This window comes from Anticarsia gemmatalis, chromosome 7 (assembly GCF_050436995.1).
Source record: "Anticarsia gemmatalis isolate Benzon Research Colony breed Stoneville strain chromosome 7, ilAntGemm2 primary, whole genome shotgun sequence".
Taxonomy (NCBI): domain Eukaryota; kingdom Metazoa; phylum Arthropoda; class Insecta; order Lepidoptera; family Erebidae; genus Anticarsia; species Anticarsia gemmatalis.
The window spans coordinates 11,728,651-11,749,313 of NC_134751.1; the positions used below are offsets into that span (position 1 = coordinate 11,728,651).

A 20,663-nucleotide genomic window follows, 5' to 3' on the forward strand; every position below is an offset into this window, starting at 1 on the left:
GTCTTGATTGCCCAGATTTTTGACAGAATACCTATAGGGACTCAAGAAAATTTACAATCTCAAACGTCAGTCAACGATGGTGATAGAAACAGTTGAAAAAATACTGATATTTTATGTACACAACTTTCTTTCTATACGATACACTTGGCGTCTCTCCCAGTATAAGCTAAGCCTTAACCTAGTATTACTAAGCTTGTTCACTATAAATATGTTGAGCAAACATTGTTTGTTTGTTTGTTCTTAGAAAAATGTAAGATGTTGCTTTGTCATACACGTGTGAGTATTTTTTATGTAAGACTAAAAAGAGACTTGACATTCGGGTTTTGTAAAATTGTATTTATAGGCAGCAAAACATCTCCTTAAAAGTCTTTCTTAAAGCTGCTAGGATGCTCAACATTGACTTCAGAGTAACTGTTGACCAAACTAAAAAACTATATACTCCTTAAAATAAACTGTAAAAGTAATCCAGAATCTATAGTAATAAAGTTTAGTTTGCTAAAAATATCTTTACAAATTGTAGATATTCTTGTGTAAATAATAAAACAAGCCACTTGAAAATCGTATCACAATAAGGCAGCAGTTTAAGTCCGTATCTAAGTGTCGATCGAAACAAAAAGCGAGTTAGGAACATTGCGACTACCAGTGCGTCGGGAGACTTAATCAGCCGCTTTCAAAGTGCACTTGCCGTTCGTACGAGCTCTTAGCTGAATGTTTCTGCTTCGTAACCAAGTTGATTAAAACTGGCAGCCGGGACGTAGCAAACTGGCCACTTATTTCAACAAACCACCCCCTTTTAGCAGCTGCAACACGTCTATTAAGTTTTGTTTTCGAGGTAGCTATGTTTTTACAGCTTTTTTAGATATGTGGTGCTTTTTTTTCTATTTATTAATTAGAAATATGGATTAATCTTCTAAAGCAAGACTTTGACAAACATACAAACATATGACGCAAAGCACAAACAGACTAGCAACAGTAACTTCGGGATTATACTGATAATAATCTGTATAAGAATCGAACCTACGACTCCCGGACGTAGCGATTTAGTAATCACCTTAACTACTACACGGAAGTCTTCAAATCTTATTTCTCGTCTTTCCTTTTATTTGTTTTATGTTTAATTTGAAAGTGAGAAATAGTCAACTGTCTACAAATGAAGATAACAATAGCGTTAAACAAAAATAAGCAATAAAACTTTAATAACAATAACTATTATTTAGAACGACACACATTTAACCATTGGCACACTTTCAATAATTACTAATAAAATATTATTAAAAAGTATAAAACGGAATTGCATTTGTTGTGCAACAAAAGTGTTAAATAAAAGTTGAGATGTAATTTCCTTATGAACTTATCGGAATAAAAATGAAGGAGTAGTTATTGTGAGAGTGGATGTAATTGCTTTAATGCCTTGTAGAGGCTTGTAGTAATATATCAGCCATACTTATATTATGAAAATGTCTGTCGATTTGTATGTTTCGATGCGACTAGTTATTTTTTTAATTAAGGAAAAATTAATAAGTAATTTGTCTCCGGTCTTCTGTAGCGCTATTTTCTACAGTCCATACCTTCGGCAATCGAGAGTTAAACATTTATAATGTACTGCAAAAATAGGTCTTACGGCGCCCCCTAGAGGCGCTGTAGGACCTATTTAGTGGTAGAGAATCGCGTTACTAAAGGCCTGAAAGCAAACTATTATTTTTTAAATTCCTTCCTAAAATATGGGATGGGTAATACACGAACGGAACCGCGACTTCAGCTCGTATGATTATAAAAGTGGAAGTAATTTCTTCAATAACTTTTAAGGCTTGTATCAATCCATCATTCTTAATACAACAGATACTGACACGGTTATGACTGCTATAAATACTGAATAAATATCCGATACATCAATCTACTCTCTCTTTTTAATGTTCACTATTAATAGATATTAATCATAATCGGTAGCTTTGATAATAAAAAATTAATCGCTTTTGGTTACTCTACGTAATAAATTATTGAATAAACGCCTAAGATTATCAATTAACATACTTTCAGCAGTAAGCTTTTAGATTCTGTCTGAAGTAAAAGTACCCTTATCTATAGAATATATCCCATCACCGTAAACATTTTTTATAGAAATTTGTCTACCAGTTTTTATATAAATGATGGACAAAACAAACACACAAACATACATCATATTTATGGTTTTATTATGGATGCGCCAAAGCTTATTAATTTACATAATTTTATGTTTGAATTTATATTAATGCACATATTTTATTGAGAGTTTAATAAACATTGATTTTCTGTTACCGTAATGAAATGGAATCGAATTTGTTGGAAGATAATGAAAGAAAAATTTATGTAATATTTTTTATTACTGGGTTTTATATTCCTCCAAGCAATGTTTTCAAGAATTTACAGGAGAACAAGGTTTTCACACGATGTTTATTCACCGTCAGAACAAAAGATTTTTAAAGCCTTGCATCTGTTTATAAAAAAACCTTATAGAAGCACGCAAAATTACAGGTTTTTTAAAGAAACAGTTTTTAATCATTATATGTTATTGCGTTGTAAACATAAACTCAGAACATATGATTTTTTTTAAAACCTTGCATCTGTCTATAAAAAAGAACCTTATAGAAGCACGCAAAATGACATATATTTTTAAACGATCAATTTTTAATAATTGTATTTTATTGCGCTGTAAACATAAATAGCAAACTATAAAAAGGTGTTGTTCCGACTGATTTATCGCACATTCTTTAAAGACACTTGACCTAAATTAATAAGTATAGTCCTTTGTAATATAATTTATGTGTGATTACGAGTGTGTGCAAGTGTGTGTGAGTGTGAGCATAAGTGCACATGTGTGCGTGAATATGCGTGAGTGCATATATGTGTGTGAGTGTGTGTGACTGTTTGTTTGTCGTATGGTTAGTGGTCAACCTAGCGTCAAAGTTGTTCAAGCCGCCCGAGAGGCCTTCGACATGGCTTAACGACTGTTATCTAAGTAGACAACAGCCGGGACCGACTTTTTACGTGCCCTCCGAAGCACGGAGACGCCCACCTCAAGTACCACTATGCGGTCACCCATCGATAGAATGACCGCGCCAAGGGTTGCTTAACCCACGGATCGTTTACTGACCGGTGAGCGCAACTGGCTATGGGCGCCGCCTGTGTGACTGAATGTGTATGTTTGTTTGTGTGTCTGTGTGTTTGTCATTCACAAAATACACACTTATTGTTTTTTATGTTGATTAGCTGCATTACTACGACCAATAATATGCCTATTTACGTTTAAAGTGCAGCAATTGTGTAGTCATTTTGTCCAACGAATTGCTATAAAGGATTATTATGCAGTTGTAAAATAAATGAAATACGCTTTAAAACATCATTTCAGTAATATGTGCTAAATGTCGTCAGAAGCACGTTAAAATACTGAGATAAATTGAATAAATATTATTCAATTAACTTCCATTATGCCATTTGACTGAGCCTTTTCTACTGTGACAAAACAGCAAATTCATAGATATTTTATAAATGTACGTACAATAACTTTCTATACGCAGTTAGGCATAAAACAAGTGTTTGTTATCGTACAAACATACATATTATATCCAGGGTAAAGATCGAACTCACGCCCTGTTTATAGAGTGTGGTTGGTGAATAATTACTACACAAACTGTTCTCAGTTAGACCACAAAAAATAAATAATAATGAGTCCTTCAACATCTTTACTATAAAGCTCTAGACGCAGACTACATGACTGTTCTTCAACCAAACAAACGAACAATACTGTTAAGGAATTTTCCTCGGCGTTATACAATAATTGCGATGGTGATTACTCGTAGTTCTGATGCAAATGACGGCAATGACACTTGCGTAACCATGGTACTGATAGTTGCATAGCAAAACGAATCGATCTAGATCGCTCGCTCTAGTGGAAAAGAGTTCAACGCACGCGAGTGCTGCGCGCACGCATCGTGATCAATTTAGCTTTCGTATCAGCATTCCTTATTAGTTAGACATCATTATTGATATAATAGAGTTTGTAAATACATGTTATTATCTTATGGACTATATTCATAGTACAGATAGATAGGTTTTTTTTATTATGGTTAACACATCAAACCGTCCACCCCTGTCATTTAATTTAAAAGAAACAAACAGTCATTACTGTTATTTTGTAAGGCAAGAGTCTCCTCCCGTAATGACAGAAGGCTTAGATTTGAGTTCGCTACACTGTCAAAGTGCTTAGAAACTTTCATTATTTATTTTTTAACAATTAAAAACTTAATACTTAAACAGAAAAGTTAATCGAGCCAATGAAATTCTATATCTAAATTTATAATTTCACGTTTCATTTCATGTATTTAAAAATAGCCAAAAGGAAAGATGACGTGAGCGTATTCCGGCAGCCGCAAGTGTACATTGATAGTACATACATCTCAGTGACACACTGTACAAATATAAAAATCCTTGACTTTGAACGTTCCATAAATTACATTCACGTACATGCAAAACATTTTATATTAGTACAGTCGCGAAAAAAAATACATATGAGTTTCAACTTTGACATTTCATTATTAGAACCGATTTCATTGTTAAACTTTTAGTTTAGTTTACACTGTTATCTTGACATTCCTCATACACATGAATACCAAAATGTAATACCAATCTCAAGTTTGCATTTGTTTAAAACTTAAATTAATTTCGTCAATTTGGGCCTCAATAAATTTTCTAGTAGTAAGTGAATATACATATATAATATGTCAAACGACCTAAATAGTCAGACAGTTTACATATGTTCATGTGCCCGACTGTACACGTTACAGAGTGGTCTGTGACCACATGTGACATAACCGGAACTGTGAACAATCTCGTAATGTAACGTGGACTCGTCAATAAAGTAGATGTTAGATAAATAGTCGCAGCTCTCTCCGATTAGTCGCAACTGGACCGCTTTCTTCCGCACTCGCATGACCGCAAGTCGCACCTGCATATATGGAGCTAATGCACGGTAATGATATCTTGTTATGAACTGGTGTAATGAAATATATAAATTACGTCTGATTGATAAAATAGCAGTACAAACACTTTGAAATCGCTTTTAGTATTTGGACGATGGGTAGATAAAAATAAAATAAGCCAATGTCATCTTGGCCGATATTCGGCCGGCAATGGTGTTCAGTTTGTTTGAAACTGGCCAATTACACATGCCGTTGTTTTAATGCAAACACTATCACTGCCGAAACATTTTATCATATATAAAATAACCCACAATACATGCATCAGAAAGTAAGTTAAGTTATTTTAGACATCAATTAAAAATGTTCTGGTAGTCTATGCGCATGAAGTAAATATGTAAATAGTCTCTAGAATTTTGGAACGGAAAACAAACTAAAACGTACAAACGTAGAATTAATTACTGAAATTATTATAATTGTTAAAATGTGGAAGAGTGACGAAATTATTGCATTATAAAATTATGAAGTAACTTGGCATTAAGTGGTTAGTTGGCATTAGCACTGTGTATTATGCCTCTATAAGATAAAAGAATATACACAACCATTTCTACCAACCCGCTGACACATGACTTATTGTCGGAGACTATATTTTAAAGGCATTTTTAGTACTATTGTAAGTCGCCTATATCAGTCTTTTTAAATAACGAGTCGCTAACCTGAAGTCGCTGACATCATGTTTCGGTGAGTTTGTGACCTTAGGGACTATATGGACTCTTTCGTACATTCATGATAAAATGTTTTATATTACGGTTTAAACAGGAAATGAGTATACAGTGGTAAATACTAAAACCAGCTCATTTTACTGCACCGCAAGCCAAATTTAGTTTTGCATCTTGCTTTAGAAATAAAATTAGATAAATTTTTATGACTGTTAAATGTAGTTAAAAACAAATTATATTAAAACTAACACAACATTAGTATGCAAATGCTCTTATTTAAATGTATGATTTAATCTCTGAAATATATAATCTAAATGAAAAATATTATTTAATATTTACTGACTTATTCAAAATATACATTGTGTGACTTACCACCAAAATACATAATTTTATGGTAATATTAAAAAAATATAAATTTTCAAAATCTTATATTATGAATTAATTCTGGGTAAGAGTAAGGTTCACAATAAACAATGTTAAGATTACTAATATAATCATCTATTACCCCGTACAAAAACAACTCGAAATCTTAGTCTTATGCATACGAAAATTTGGATAGCAAATAGTTTTAAAACATCATAAATACAATCAATCAAATTGTAATATTTTAGAAATGCAAATGTCTGCAATAATTCTCTAAAACATTGATTATATCACTTTTCCTTAACATTATTTAAATATAAAATCTCAACAGCAATTTAAACGTAATAATTTAAAACTATGATTCATATGACGGTCTGTTACTTAATAATAAATGTTAATTTATTAATATAACCATAGAAAAAAGTGAGGAAAGTAAAAGTTATTATTAAAGTGAAATAAGTGAGATTGAAGGTGGAATTTAGAGTAGATTCGTAAATTGTTTCGACCACAGCACTTAGCGGTTAAGAATTGTGTTCACCACAGTAATAGAAAAATTATTCCTCATGCTAAAGTGAAGTAGCTATCGACAATATTTATATAAATTAATTGCTCAGTATCGCGACTCTCTGTCACTATCGACTATCGATTGTCGATAGTGATAGTGACAGAGAATCTGAAATCTGAATGTGAAATCTGAATCAGGAAGCTGTCTTTGTATGAAAATCTTATTAGCGCTTCTAGCGGGTTCCAAACTTGATAGTACCGAATATCTATTCTAAAAAACCATTTTTACGACTATATCATTCATATTATTATTAATCTTTTGATAGTAGACAATAGTGCCGAATGTAGAACATTACGCTTACTGCTTGAGCCAAATCGTCAAGAAAATCACTTTAAAGTGTTCTCATCATTACATTGGACCATAGTGATATATCTTAAGATAGTGTTTTGTAAAAAATATTTTCTCGATATCGACATTTTTAAACTGATTAAAAAAAAAATAATCACTAAGTACACCCATTATCCACTCATAACTTTTTATGTTGTTTACAGCAAACCTGGTTTATCTACTAAATTACAAAATGCTCTTTTACCTTACAAAAAAGAACGGGAAACCAACACTTAACAACTTTGTTATTATTTTAACACCTAATTTTAAATTTCAAGCCTAAACAAAACGTGATATACATTTTTTCAGTACAACTAATAGGCCTTTGACTGCAATCTAATAATTATAAGTTAATAGGTACTAATTAAAAGTTATACGGAACAATATATTTATGTGTTTTAAAACTGGTTGATAGATTTATGAAACAAAAAGTGTGGTTTATCGTGAGGTCATGTCACGAACGCGTGAGCTCGTGTGTATGACACTGCTTCCTTTATTATTAACAGTTCGTGTAATATATTACACTTCATATATGAGAGAATGTATTAATTGCCGCTTAGCCAATGGTATTCGATATCGTGGGTGGTTCCTTGCATAAATTATTAACGATCATGCAGGTACGTGTTTATTTAAACAATGAGCTATAAAAGTTTTGTTCGAAAATCATTACCTGCATTGTGTATCAACAAAAAAATACAATGTGTATCTTTTTGATCAGGATTTAAGCTCATAAAGTACATAAGCGGCGGTAAACCAATGTAAAATGTATCTCGATTTTTCCACAAACATAATTCTGTAAAGTTTAAAGTCATAACATTGAATTAGAATTAAATACATAACAATAGTTAACCAACTCTTGAACTCCGTAAATTCAACGAAGCGAGCCATGAAACACAATCCAGGTTTTCATCAACGACGGCTGGTTTACCCATTACACTAACGAGGCGGCCAAAATTCACTTCTAAATCCATTCAGTTCCGAAACGTTTCTCTTGAAACAAACAAACTTATAAGCATCCAAGCATAATAATATTAATTACGGACCCTTATATTTTTAGAGGCAAAAACTTCAGAGCTATTTGTTTACAAATGAACATTAAAACAAACTTCTTTTTCTCCTCTTTCTAAGGAAGCGGTTGCAAAAATTTAGAGTCACGCACAAAAGCAATTTATCATAGTGATTGTTGTCGGCATCTGGGCGCAGGAATAAATCGCGGAGTTTTAACATTAACGCGTCGCGGTCCTCGGCCAGCTCGCCGCGCCGCCTCCGTGCCGGCCGGCTCTAACGGCCAGGTAATAATTCCAATCTGCACGGTCCGCACAACTTCAAAACGGCCAAACTTCAACACATTATCTTTTAATTTGGACCCGACAGACAAATAAGATGTTGCCGAAAGGAATTTCATTGAAACAGTTGAAACTTCGGTCGAGACAGAATAATTGACGCGAGAGATTGCCGCCCTCCATGGCTGTTTCTAAAGCAATGAGATACGAATTTCTCATTAAAATTTTCAGACTGGAAGTCGGATTCCCGGTGCTCCATTCAATTCCGCCTTTTGAAACTAAATCACAAGTTTTAACGAATTACTTTGACAATAAGGCATCGCATATAAAAGTGGGGATCAAATAATTAAAGGGACCCAATCGTCGGTGTGCTTATCGAAGTTGTGAGGAACAATGAAGCGAAGGGATCGTACCAAAACTATGAGTATTGTACTCCGACACGTGGCTCTCTCAAACACGTGCGCCTTTTGACATAGTAATCTGTCTATTGAATTAAGGGTATAGGCGTTCAAAAACCTCAAATTACTTTTAAAACTTAACGGGTACGTAACGTAACAGGTGTACTTTTCGTGTTTCCCTAGATTTTTATTGCTAACGATGGTTCTTCAGAAATTTAACAAGTAACAGTTTGTCTAGAATGACTGTTCTTCAAATGGACCAGCAACCTGTTTGTTCAGAGAGAAAATCTATTAAATGGTATCTTTCCAATGCTCATTACATTTGTTTGTGTAGGTGTTTAACAAACCACCACTTTAAAAGATTTAACTAGCTTTACCCATCATTTCTTTACATTTCTTCTCGTTAACAAAACGATTATTCGGTCCGTTTTGGCATTTAGCCCGACAATATGTAATAGAGAAAGTGTTTCACATAGTCATCATATTTTTATAACACATGAGAAGTAAACCATCGCTTGAGACATCAAATAATAGCACATTCATGTGATTGTCACGCGTAGGGGTGAAAGAGTGTGCGACAAGCGACAAGTCCGTTTGCTCTCGAGTGACGGCGGCGGCAGGTGAATCTTTTCGTTTTCATCTCGTCTTGTATTATGCTAATCAGCCCGCCTCACTTCGCGAATAGAATGAAATTTAATTTCTCCACAAAGTCCGCCCGTTTAGAAGTTTCTTTTTCTCGACTTATTCAAATAGGCACTCGGTGATTAATTTTTGGAACTCATCCTCAGTTTCATTGAATGAAACAAGTTTAATTAACAAGTTCAGTGTCGGGACTTCGCGTAAGTATTATAACTGTTCGAGTTTTGCTATGTTTCAACTAAGAAACTGAGCAGCTTTCATTTACTATATATTTGATTGATTACGCGTCAACTTTGTTTAGTGAGATTATTTGATAATACTGTTTGTTCAAGAAGCTAGTGAGTTACAATTCCTGTCTCAAATCTTGTATTCCAATTATGATAACTGAGTGAACCAGTCGCTTATGCAACTGAATGCCTACCGATAGTTAGATATGAGCCGTATCCAATTAATATTAATAACAAATTAGATATGCAAATTGAATCATGACGCTCATAGTCTGTAGAGTTTTTTGTGACGCTCTATCAGAAGCCTTCACCAGTTGACAAGTATAGTTTTATTTGATTGATTGATAGATAGACTCGTAAAATAAATCAAGATAAATAAGGTTGTTAGGCTGTGAAATATTACGTAAGGTGATAAAAACTACTTGACTTTTTGTACAATTTTCATAATATCAAATATTTTAATGGCCGTTGCTAAATAGTTTGTTTATTTACGTTGATAGTTTTATTGTTAAATTTTGTACAGTTGGCAAATTGTTTGACTTTATTGTTAGTCAATTATCGTTATTGCCAAGTCTATTATTTGGACATTTTGTCTTGTTAAATTCAATTTTAAATTGAAATTCATGGTCAATGTTGTTGTATTATTTGTTGGTACTGCAACAAAATTAAATTGCCACTTTACTCTAATAAAGATAAGAGAATAAACATCATAAAATAAACTCTATTATTGATAGCCTGTGTCTTAGATTTTAGATGAATAAATATTTATTTGATATATTAAAATTCCTATACGCCATTTCAACTCATATAATCTTCTTAACAAGCCCAAAGAACATAAACAAAATACCATAAAGTGGAATCCAATTTTCCTCTCAAACATTACGGAACATCCATAATCTATAACTTTCTCAACCTAAGGTAGGCTCACGAGTATCCTCAATAGGACAGGTTTCCGCCGATGACGTCATCAGGCGACAGGGTCAATCACCACTCTCTCCGCGACCTTTGACAGCGAACATAACTCCTGAACATCTCTTACGTAAATATTACGTATTGATACATAACACTGATAAGAATACGGAAAGGAATTATCATTTTAGAATAAAAAATCAACAATAGATTATCTTTTAAGTTACTTAATCGAAAGAGAAAGTTCTAATTGTGGCTATCTCATGGCTTGTGGACTGATTCCGTTGTCACCATTGGAAAGGCGTTGCAATTTTTTCTATAGAACTGTTATTAGGTTTGGTGTTTATTATAATTTCATTAACAGTGTGAAAGTTAAAAGTAACGTTAAATAATTAAATCGTCATTACTCTATTTATATCTTTGCTGGTGTTTTTTTTAAATTACCGAGATAATTATAGTTCTTAATCCAGTTATTTTCTCCATACATTTTGATTTAAAAATGGCTTCTCTGAGCCTGCTACCAAGTAGATCGTTAGTCACTTGTTACTTTAGTGTTTTCTGTCGTTGACTTCAGTCCCATCCCATGCATAAGGCTAATATAAAACATCCGCCAGCTGAATCTATCTTCTCCAGAATCGGAATACAGACTCCACTTGCACCGAGCAGTGCATATTACTCAAGATTGCTAATTGGCAAGTTTACCGAAACATAATCTTGCATTATGCATTTTTGATTGCACATTTAAGTGTCAGTCGTCAAACATCATTTTATTATAATTACAAGTAATACCTACTGAAGCCGACAGCTAATATGCTATTGTTTTTGGAGGTTAAGTTACATAACCTCAAACACAATGGCCGACTGAAACACTACATAACTCAATCAACTTGTCCTTGTCATATTTTCGTAGAATATGCTTTTGTAACTGAGCATAATTATATTATTTTTACATTAGACAAATCTTGAAGAACTAGTGTTTGTTCCTAGATCTGTCAAAATGTTTTAGTTAGCAGAATAGTTCAGAGTAATACAAAGTTGATTAAGTATTAGTTATACCAGATGGTTATAAAAAACCATATGTATTTTCGATAAAGTCTGTATAAAACACGAGAGTCACGAAACCTGGTTTATTCTCATACAAGTTCAAAAAGATAAAATATATTACCATCAACTCACCTCCTATTTTATCTCGATAGTCTTTTAAACAAGACGTAAAGAATCTTAGTTTCACATTAAACTAAAGAAAAGTATATAACAGTTTACTTCTACTTTAGTTCAGGGAAAGTTGTTAAACAAGAAAAAGCTAAAGTTCTCAACTCAATATTGTCCGTTTATCATTTTTGCTATAAAACACTGAGACTGGCTTGTACTATGAAACTTGTGGAAGCTGCGATAAAGACAATTTTATATGGAAGGAGCGATAAACGATGCTTATATCGTTTTTTGTGGTATTTTAAAATAAACACTCTTAAAAAATATTATGTACTGTGCTATCAATTTAAATTAATTAACTAAGAATACATGTAAAGTAAGAGAAGTCCGTCGATGCTTATCGGAATATTAATAAACACGCGTCCTGAATAATTGAAGAATATTTAAGAAAATAATTATTAAGATTAATTAACACCGGCTCCAGGTTATCCGTACAGTTGACAGCATGATGTGCAAAGAGTACTAGACTTAAGCTAACTTAAGTCTTATAATTGTTTTAGATAAAACAATTATTTCTATGAACAGTCCACATAAAAGCCAATTCCTCATATTTTTGCTTGAGAAATACAAAGTAAGATATTTTATAAACTGTCAGTATTACTATCAGATTGTATAAAAACCTTCACCTTTAACGTTTGAAGGCCTGACCTACTACTCTGATCCAATTCTAGATAATACACCCATTCCAGTCTACTTAGGTTATTAAAATGTCTCTATTACGTGATATTTGTGAATTATTTCCCATTTGACACTATAATTGTGAGACTGACATTTTATTGAAATGTTGGAAAATTATAGACAATGTCAATTGCTAGTAATAACCCTTAGAAAGGTACACACGCGATAGGCGGGTAAAATATGAATCCTGCGATGATAAATATATCTGACCACTTAGCTGATATCCACGTATACATCTTTATTTGTTATTTATATGTCCTAATTTCTACACGGAATAAATGGAAAAATTCTTAGTATTTAAAAGAAAACTACATTTTATCCCGTATAAAAAATAAATAATGAAAAACACAATCTTACGTACACAGTCCAGTTGTTTATATGTATATCTCAAGATGAATCCAAAGCGATATATCTCGAGATATTTTCATTTGGTCGTTTTAACGCCGTGTGCATCACGATGAAACAAAACAATCCAATATACAATATTCACAGAGAATTTTATTTGAATGTTTTCAAAACCAGCTTACAAATCCTTCAATAACATTTCAAAGCTACTTGTACAATAAAACTAAATAACTAATTCGAGTGCTTCTTTTTATGTTCACATTACTTTTAGATCAAAATAAAATGAAGTGTAGTAAAAATCGTTTGTGAAATCTTTTGAAAATGCTTGTGAAGATTGTTTTGCTTTTGTTTGATGTAGTAATCTTATAATAGAAACTTTCGAATACCTAATTTAATAATATTTGGTTCAAGCTTGGATAAATAGACAGACGAAAATAGTTAAATTCACCTTTTTATTTAGTCAGTTAGACAAGTACCTTGAGCCTCTCTTAAAGTAAAAAAAGGTGATAACAAACTTCAATATTCTTTAAAATAAGGGGTTAAAAAATACCCCGAAGATTATAAACCGTAAAAATATCGTTTTCGCTTTATACATTTTAAAATGTGTTTTAAAATTGGATGTTAAACAAATTGTGAAAATAGAAACGTTATTTTCTCTACAAAAGTAAAAAGTTATAAGCCATTGTATTGTGAGTTCAGCTGTAATGACTACAATTACTGCTTATAATATTAAACCGGCGACATTATACACGTTTAAAAAGTTTTCACAGCAACTTAAATGTTTACGAGAACCATTTTAAAATAAAAATGTTCAGAATATTTTCAAATGAAGCTTAAATTTAGAACTCGGTTAACATAATCGGTTTTATTCAAATCGATTGGGCGCAACCCTATTTTTGTACATAAAAGGGCTCTCTAACAATGTCTATTAAAATTTCAACGTAATCGGTTTAGGGTGATTAACGAATAAACCTATAAAGAAACAGATTTATCTGCCCGCCCTCAAAGGGCTTAAGGCCCTTCTTTCAGCTGTCGAAATGAATTTTTAAACTATCTACCCGATAAAAAGGGCCGTGGGGGCAAGATAAGAAATAGGATTAAGCCCTTAAAATATTCCTTCGAAAAAATCATAAAACTGAAAAATGTGGCGAGAATAAATAACGATGTACCTTTACAATATTTATAAAATACCATCTATCATTGCAATGTTTTTCTTTTATAAACATTTTAAACGAACCTCGACCTAAAAGGCATCAATAAAAGTCATTAAGACTCTTTTAGAAGATCTATAGAGCAAGCATAGAGATTATTATACAGGTTAGTAATTTATAGGATACTAGGCTGTCCTAGAGAGAGCAATAAAGACATCCAAGATCCTAATGTTTATTTCACAAGTACTAGTTACCATCTAACATGTATGCCGAGATTTACTTGACTCCACACGTCTTGACTCCACATAAATCTATTCTCACACTTCTCTCAATTACAATGCGCCAATAACCCACATAGTAATTAAAACAACATAGACACACGCAAGCGTCAGAACTCTCACAATTCCATACAATCAGTTATTGAGTAAACAGTATTATCTTTACATCACTTATGTAATAGTTACGTGTACCCTTAGGGCTTGTCATAAACTTTCCCTTGAAACGTGAGATATGTTTTCATATGGAGATAATTTCTAAAGGTGACAATGTTAATTGCGACAATTTGTACGGAACGAAAGCATTTAGGACGTTAGATTATAATTTAATGTCTGTTTAGAGTAATTGGCTTGTGTTATTATTTTATGAAGGGTAATGAGGCTGAAGTCATATAAAGTAATGAATGTAATAAACATCCGAATTATATGTAACTTAAAGTATTTTTCTATAAAGATGATTAGTGATACCGTACTATATCTGATAAACATAAGAACCTTATACAATTTTAATAATAATGAACTTGCAAAGCTAAAAGCGTACAGTAATTATATTTTTAAATGCAACGTCAATTTCTAACAGAATTTTTATCCTTTGTTTCAGAAGGACGCAAGTTGAGACAACGCGGTGTATCTGTTTGGTAAGTAACCCTTAAAACTCACACATTAATAGAAACTAAATACATCACGGCTCGAACCTACAATAATACAAGACAAACGATAAAACAACAAAGTACTCACGCGCACGCATAAAACAGTATGAAAACATTGGAGACGAACGTTCGGCACTTCACGTAATTAATGAAGCCAGGTAGGTGTCCCTGCTAGAACTAGCGTGTCTTATTTAATTTGGCACGAGCTACGTCGGAAACTATCGACCCTCCGGCGCCGGCGGCCGCCGGAAATCAAACTAATCGATTTTCATTTCGCCGGCAGGAAATTAAATCCTTTGAGACTCGTTCTCGATAACGGATTTCAGCTAAGCACGACACGTGTTCAGCTATTTCATCGTGGACTTTTTTAATAAGTCGCCCCACCTCCATTATTACGTTTTCGTTTCGTTTCATAATTTATTCCGTTAATGTAAGCGGTAATGGCCGTTGTGAACTACATTTTTCGTTTTATAAAGCAATTGTAATAAATATTTATTTACTTAATGACTTCATTCTGTAAGTGAAATATTGGATGTTTTCCAATGACTTTTTAACGTTAAAGGGTTCACAAACGAATTGTTTTTGTAATAAATTTATCTTCATGCGACGAAATTCAGTCATAATGATTGCTAAACTAAATTTCAGTGAAGACTACAAAGGCGCCTAAAAACTAAAAATTTTAGTACATTTATAAGCATTAGATAAATAGTATTTTTTACGACATAAACTAAATAGTGCATATCATTAGTTTAGCTAATTGTACAAAAACTAAATCTTCGCCTTGCGGAGTGTGGTTATTAGGCCGTAACTACACTACATAAATAACTGCTTAGAGATTAACTACACATTGACAAGCGCAGTTGCGTGTCTAAACCAATTACTTTTAAGCCGTGTTAGCCGCACTTTTTACCTCTTTACCAATTTTAACTAAAAGATTTAATTCAATTATGCGTCAAGGAAAATCGTTGACCTACATCTCATTGAACAGTTTTTGCAGTCAACAAAAATGATTCGTAAGATTTACTATCTCCAGCATTATTAAAAGAAACTACTTTCTATAGAAAATAATATTAAATTCTTCATAACCGTGGTTCCCTTTTAGTGTTAAGAGAATGTCGACAAAAAATTCTCATCAAGCAAGATTGCGTTTTTTCCTTTACGGCAAAACTATACGTTGATTTTTTATGATCAACGCAGTGCGCTATTATGAAGCACTGGAATGGAGCCGAATTCAAGCGAACAATTATTAGCTACGAAGCTTTTTCTCATTAAAAATCCGGTGTAATAAATCTTAAGGAATATCTTCAGGAATACGACTAACTATCATCTCGACTATTTCAAGTCGGAATGGTTCCATTCTTTATAGACGGAACAATGGCTTTGAAACTTAAAGTACAGTCGACGACAATAATACGTACTTCAAATACTGTGTAATAAAACTCTTAGCATAAAAGCCATGGAGGACTAAACGGTCTAATTATCAGGCGGCAGTAATAATAAGTTGTCGACACATAATTGGGTACTTAATACACTTTAGTCACAATATACAGTAATAACGCTCAAACAATTACTTGGACAGAGAAGGATAATTGTAATAAATTCGTCCGTTGCTATTCACGACACGTAAGAACTATCGAAACTAATTGAGGAGGCTTTTGATTCAATATCTTTGATTTAGGGAATGATACAATAAAATCTTATTAAGGTACCTACGTTTCTATATCAATAGAAATATCAATAAAACTTTGCCTCTATTTTGTTGTAAAAATGACGCAATAACATAAAACATTTTTACAAAAGAAAACTTACATTATTTACATCTAACAAAAGCTAGTTTTCCTATCAATCTAAAACAATAACATCAAAATTTCATACATACAGACTTCCAAAAGTGTACAGAAGAGAAAAATATAATTTTCTTGTAACACACAAACAACTTGTTACTTCACGGACCCAATAATAACCTCGACGTTCACCCCACTACGTCACAGCATTGTTTATAAAGATAATCCGATCCAAGAAAGTCCTATGACATGTACATAAGGAGCGCTTCGATTTGTCCGCGAACGCAAGGCGGCGTCCCGAGGGAAATTAAGAAACGAGATATTGCTAGTGACCACGTCTCCACATTGACTCAGTACCTATGTGGCCGACTGTACGCGTTTATTTTCAATTATTGCCTTGAATTATTTGTCATGGGATTCTGAAGGCTTTTTATATCTATTCCTCTCAGTTTTTGGTGACGTTTGGGAAATATTTTGTTTTTATATTAAACTATTCGATATTTTTTTGAAATGGATTTTGTTGAGGAAAAGAAAAGTAATATTAGGAAAAGTAATCAAACTCACTCTTTTTTTATAAGTACCTCTCCTTTTCTCACGTTTGGTAGGTAATGCAATACCTTAGCTCCGAGCTTATTGCATTTTACTGAACACCATTACGAACTCTAGGAATTTTATGACCGGGAAACTAAAAGTACTTGAAACTAGAAATCCAATCTCCAATGCAATTTCGGAAACGGTTCGCTGCCACTCGATCAACGGGCTAATTATTCACTCATTATTGACGTATAAAACAGAAAACGAATCTAATTATATTTGCAAATTAATCGCATAATTATTGAATAATACATTTTCAATGACCTAACGCCTACCTATTTAGTAGATTGTTTTGAATTAATTGGGGATGAAATTATCGTGTACACCGACCGTAAATAATATCAAACAAAACATTGTTTCTACTCTTTGTGTATTTAAAAACGAAAACATATGCAAATGAACGATACATTAATATAAAAAGGTAATGTTATTATCAAAAGGATTTGAAATATTCTATTTAGGTGTGTTTTGTTAATCTTTTGAAAGCTAACACACGTCGCCCGCAAGCTTTGTGAGGTAAAACATTTTATAATTATCTACAAAAACGTTTTATGTTATCGTTGAATAAATGTTTGTGCAACTAATCACAGCAAAAACGTAATTACACGAATTGCTGTATCAATTATTTTTATAATTGTTCGTTATTTTTATTACTAAGTACTCGCTCAATTCATTCACAAATATTTTAAAATGTATTTGAAGTTTAGAAGCGTTAATCAGAAATCGATACAAATGACTAAATGCATAATAAAATATATTACGAATGAAGTATCGAGAACATAAATTCAGAATATTAAATGTTTTATGTGCAATAAACACTTCAAGAGTCATTGAACCCTCTTGTCTGCATTGACTAAAGTTAAGAGGTGTTTAGTTCATTTCACATTTCTTCGTGGCTTTCATATAATATTTTGGTACAAAATTCTATTTTTTCTGCGTAACTTGTCAAATTAATTGTAAATAGAAAAATAACATTTTTATTTTGAATCCGCCAGATAAAAAGCCTTTTATTAAAGTTATAAGTTGTTTTTATAATAATTAGTATCTTATCAGTGGCTCTATTCAAATATTTAGTAAAAAATATTTTACTCCTAAAACACGGTGTTTTTCAGCTAACATTTTTTTGATCAAAGAAAACAAGTAAATTGCCTACAAATTATTTTTGCTTGAAATAATGTTTTTTAGCAAATTAAAACTTATATTTTTATTAGGAATTATCAAATGATTATGTATACATGTCAATAATATTGTTTGTAGAATCTGGTGTCCATCACAATATTTTTTATATGTTAAAGAGAACATAAATAAAAAAAAATGTGCGGCACAGAAGATATTATTATTAATCGTCATAAACTGACCTAAAGACGTTTTATAAAAGTAGGCTGTTTTTTCACCATTGATAATTTTACACGGAGACAGTGCCCGAGAAGAATAAGTACCAATATTATTTTTAAAGATTATATATTTATACTTACGATGGTAACTACAAAATCTGAATACCACAAGTTCGGAAACGAATGTATGTCTTATACAACGCCATGGCAAGCAACTCACTAATATCAAAAAATCTTCGAGAAAACACAAAGACAAATAAATATTATCTACAGTGCATATTTTATGCAGCGTGTATAATGCGTTTCATTATTTATAATGTTGTGATATCGGCTCCCGAGTGGTATAAGTTGACACCTCCCACGCCAGTGGTCGCAGGTTCGAATCCGAGGCAACACACCAATGACTTTTCGAAGTAATGTGTGCATTAGAAATAATTATCACATGCTCCAACGGTGAAGGAAAACATCGTGAGGAAACCTTGCATGCCTAAAATTTGTTTAATACATTTATTGAGGGCATGCAAAGTCCCCAACCCGCACTTGGCCAGCGTGGTGGACTTAAGGCCTAACCCCTCCCTCATTACGGGAGGAGACCCTTGCCCAGCAGTGGGACAGTAATGGGCTAAATTTATTTATTATTTATATCGGCTCCAGTGCCGCCATTCATTGTAAACTGAAATGTGATGGCGGCCCAACTTCATTCGTTTATCATTTTTATGGCACATCGTACGGAAGGGAACTACGCAACGTCTAAAACTTTTTAGTGGTCCATTTTGTTTTTCAACGTAAAATAATATTGCTTGAATTATAATGGTTTTAGTTTGGCATGCAAGTTTACATTGGTTGAAATATATTTTTTTACTAAATTAATAGGCATATCCATAGAAAGTCATAGATGCCAAAAATAGGCAGGAAAGGGATATTTGATAAATGTTGATTCTCATGGAAACCAAATTTGTTTACCAAGATATTGTGATGCGCCATAAACACGACAATGATAAAAAATAATCCCTGATTTGAAATTACACATTACTGCCCAGAATAAGATAATAAGATAATATTAATATAATTGAAACTATAATCCTATATTGTAGAAGAATAATAAATTATAAAGAATTTATATAAAAGCTCAAAGAAGAAACACCGTGATTCATTCAAACATAACCCAATTTAATAAAGCAACGATACGCACCAAAGAATATCGAGTCGAAACTCGAATATCCTGGAAGAAACGAAACATCGAGGCGCTACGGAAAATTGCATATTCATCATATTTTATGCTCGATTCATAAATTAATGTTGTACCCTCGAATCCGCAACACTGGTGTTCGTATCACGCACAAGTCAACATGGGTTGATTCAAGGAAAATGCTTTTTTATACAGCAACACACGAAACATACAAAATGATTTATTATGTTGACACATCCCGTGTAAACGTACTTAATAATACATTAAGTTGACACCCCTTTAAACATTCCCATGGCTAACAAGTATACGTTTTATTTTCAATTATAATCGCACAATAAATAAGATTTAAATCCATTATTTAAAGCGTGGTTTCTGGTATACAATCACATAAATTTATGTTGATAAGTTAATTCTGAATATTAAAATATTTATTGTTATTGTCTCATGGATTCATTTAGCATTACGACTTTTGAATGTAATTGTATTTTTAAATAAAATGGTAAAGTAACATCACATAACTTTCAATTAAACAGACGGATAGTGCACTCGAAGATTAAAACTTATTGTTTAATATTAAATGCACAAAAATATAGGTAAAAAATTAAATAAATATTTTACAATGCTTCAAAAAATCTAAATATCTTTAGCTTCAAGAATCACAAATGTTGTTCTTGCACTGTTCATCAAGTCTCTTTCAGCGAGCTCGTGAGGTACCAAAAAATATCGAACTTTTTTGTGTAGAGAAAAGATTTTATTACAAGTTCATACATACTATAATGCGAAAAGACATTTTCCCCGACCTAATAAAATGAACAAAATATTTTTCAAACATTTACAAAAATCTTACACAACACAAGGAGCGTCTCGAACATAGAAGGTCCCTGAAAGTTGCCCACTATCCGTATATTTTAATACAGTTTTAAACGACTATGGGTATTGTTGTAGACACCGAGCATAAACTAAGTATACAACATTTTCACGGCTTAAAGGCCTCTTTGCGTCACATCATTATAATAGTTGGGCTTTTATGGTTGCCGTTGGAAGTTTTTCGACAAAGTTGGTGCTTCAA

At 32.5% G+C, this 20,663-nt stretch overlaps 1 protein-coding gene across 3 annotated transcripts in view; it reads left to right on the forward strand.

The window, feature by feature from the left end:
* LOC142974011 (uncharacterized) overlaps positions 1-20,663 on the forward strand; it is a 131,678-nt gene that overhangs the window by 22,010 nt on the left and 89,005 nt on the right. For all 3 annotated transcript variants that reach the window (XM_076116099.1, XM_076116098.1, XM_076116100.1), the window contains exon 2: positions 14,645-14,681. The gene's annotated coding sequence lies outside the window, so the exon portion shown is untranslated. The remainder of the gene's footprint in view (positions 1-14,644; positions 14,682-20,663) is intronic.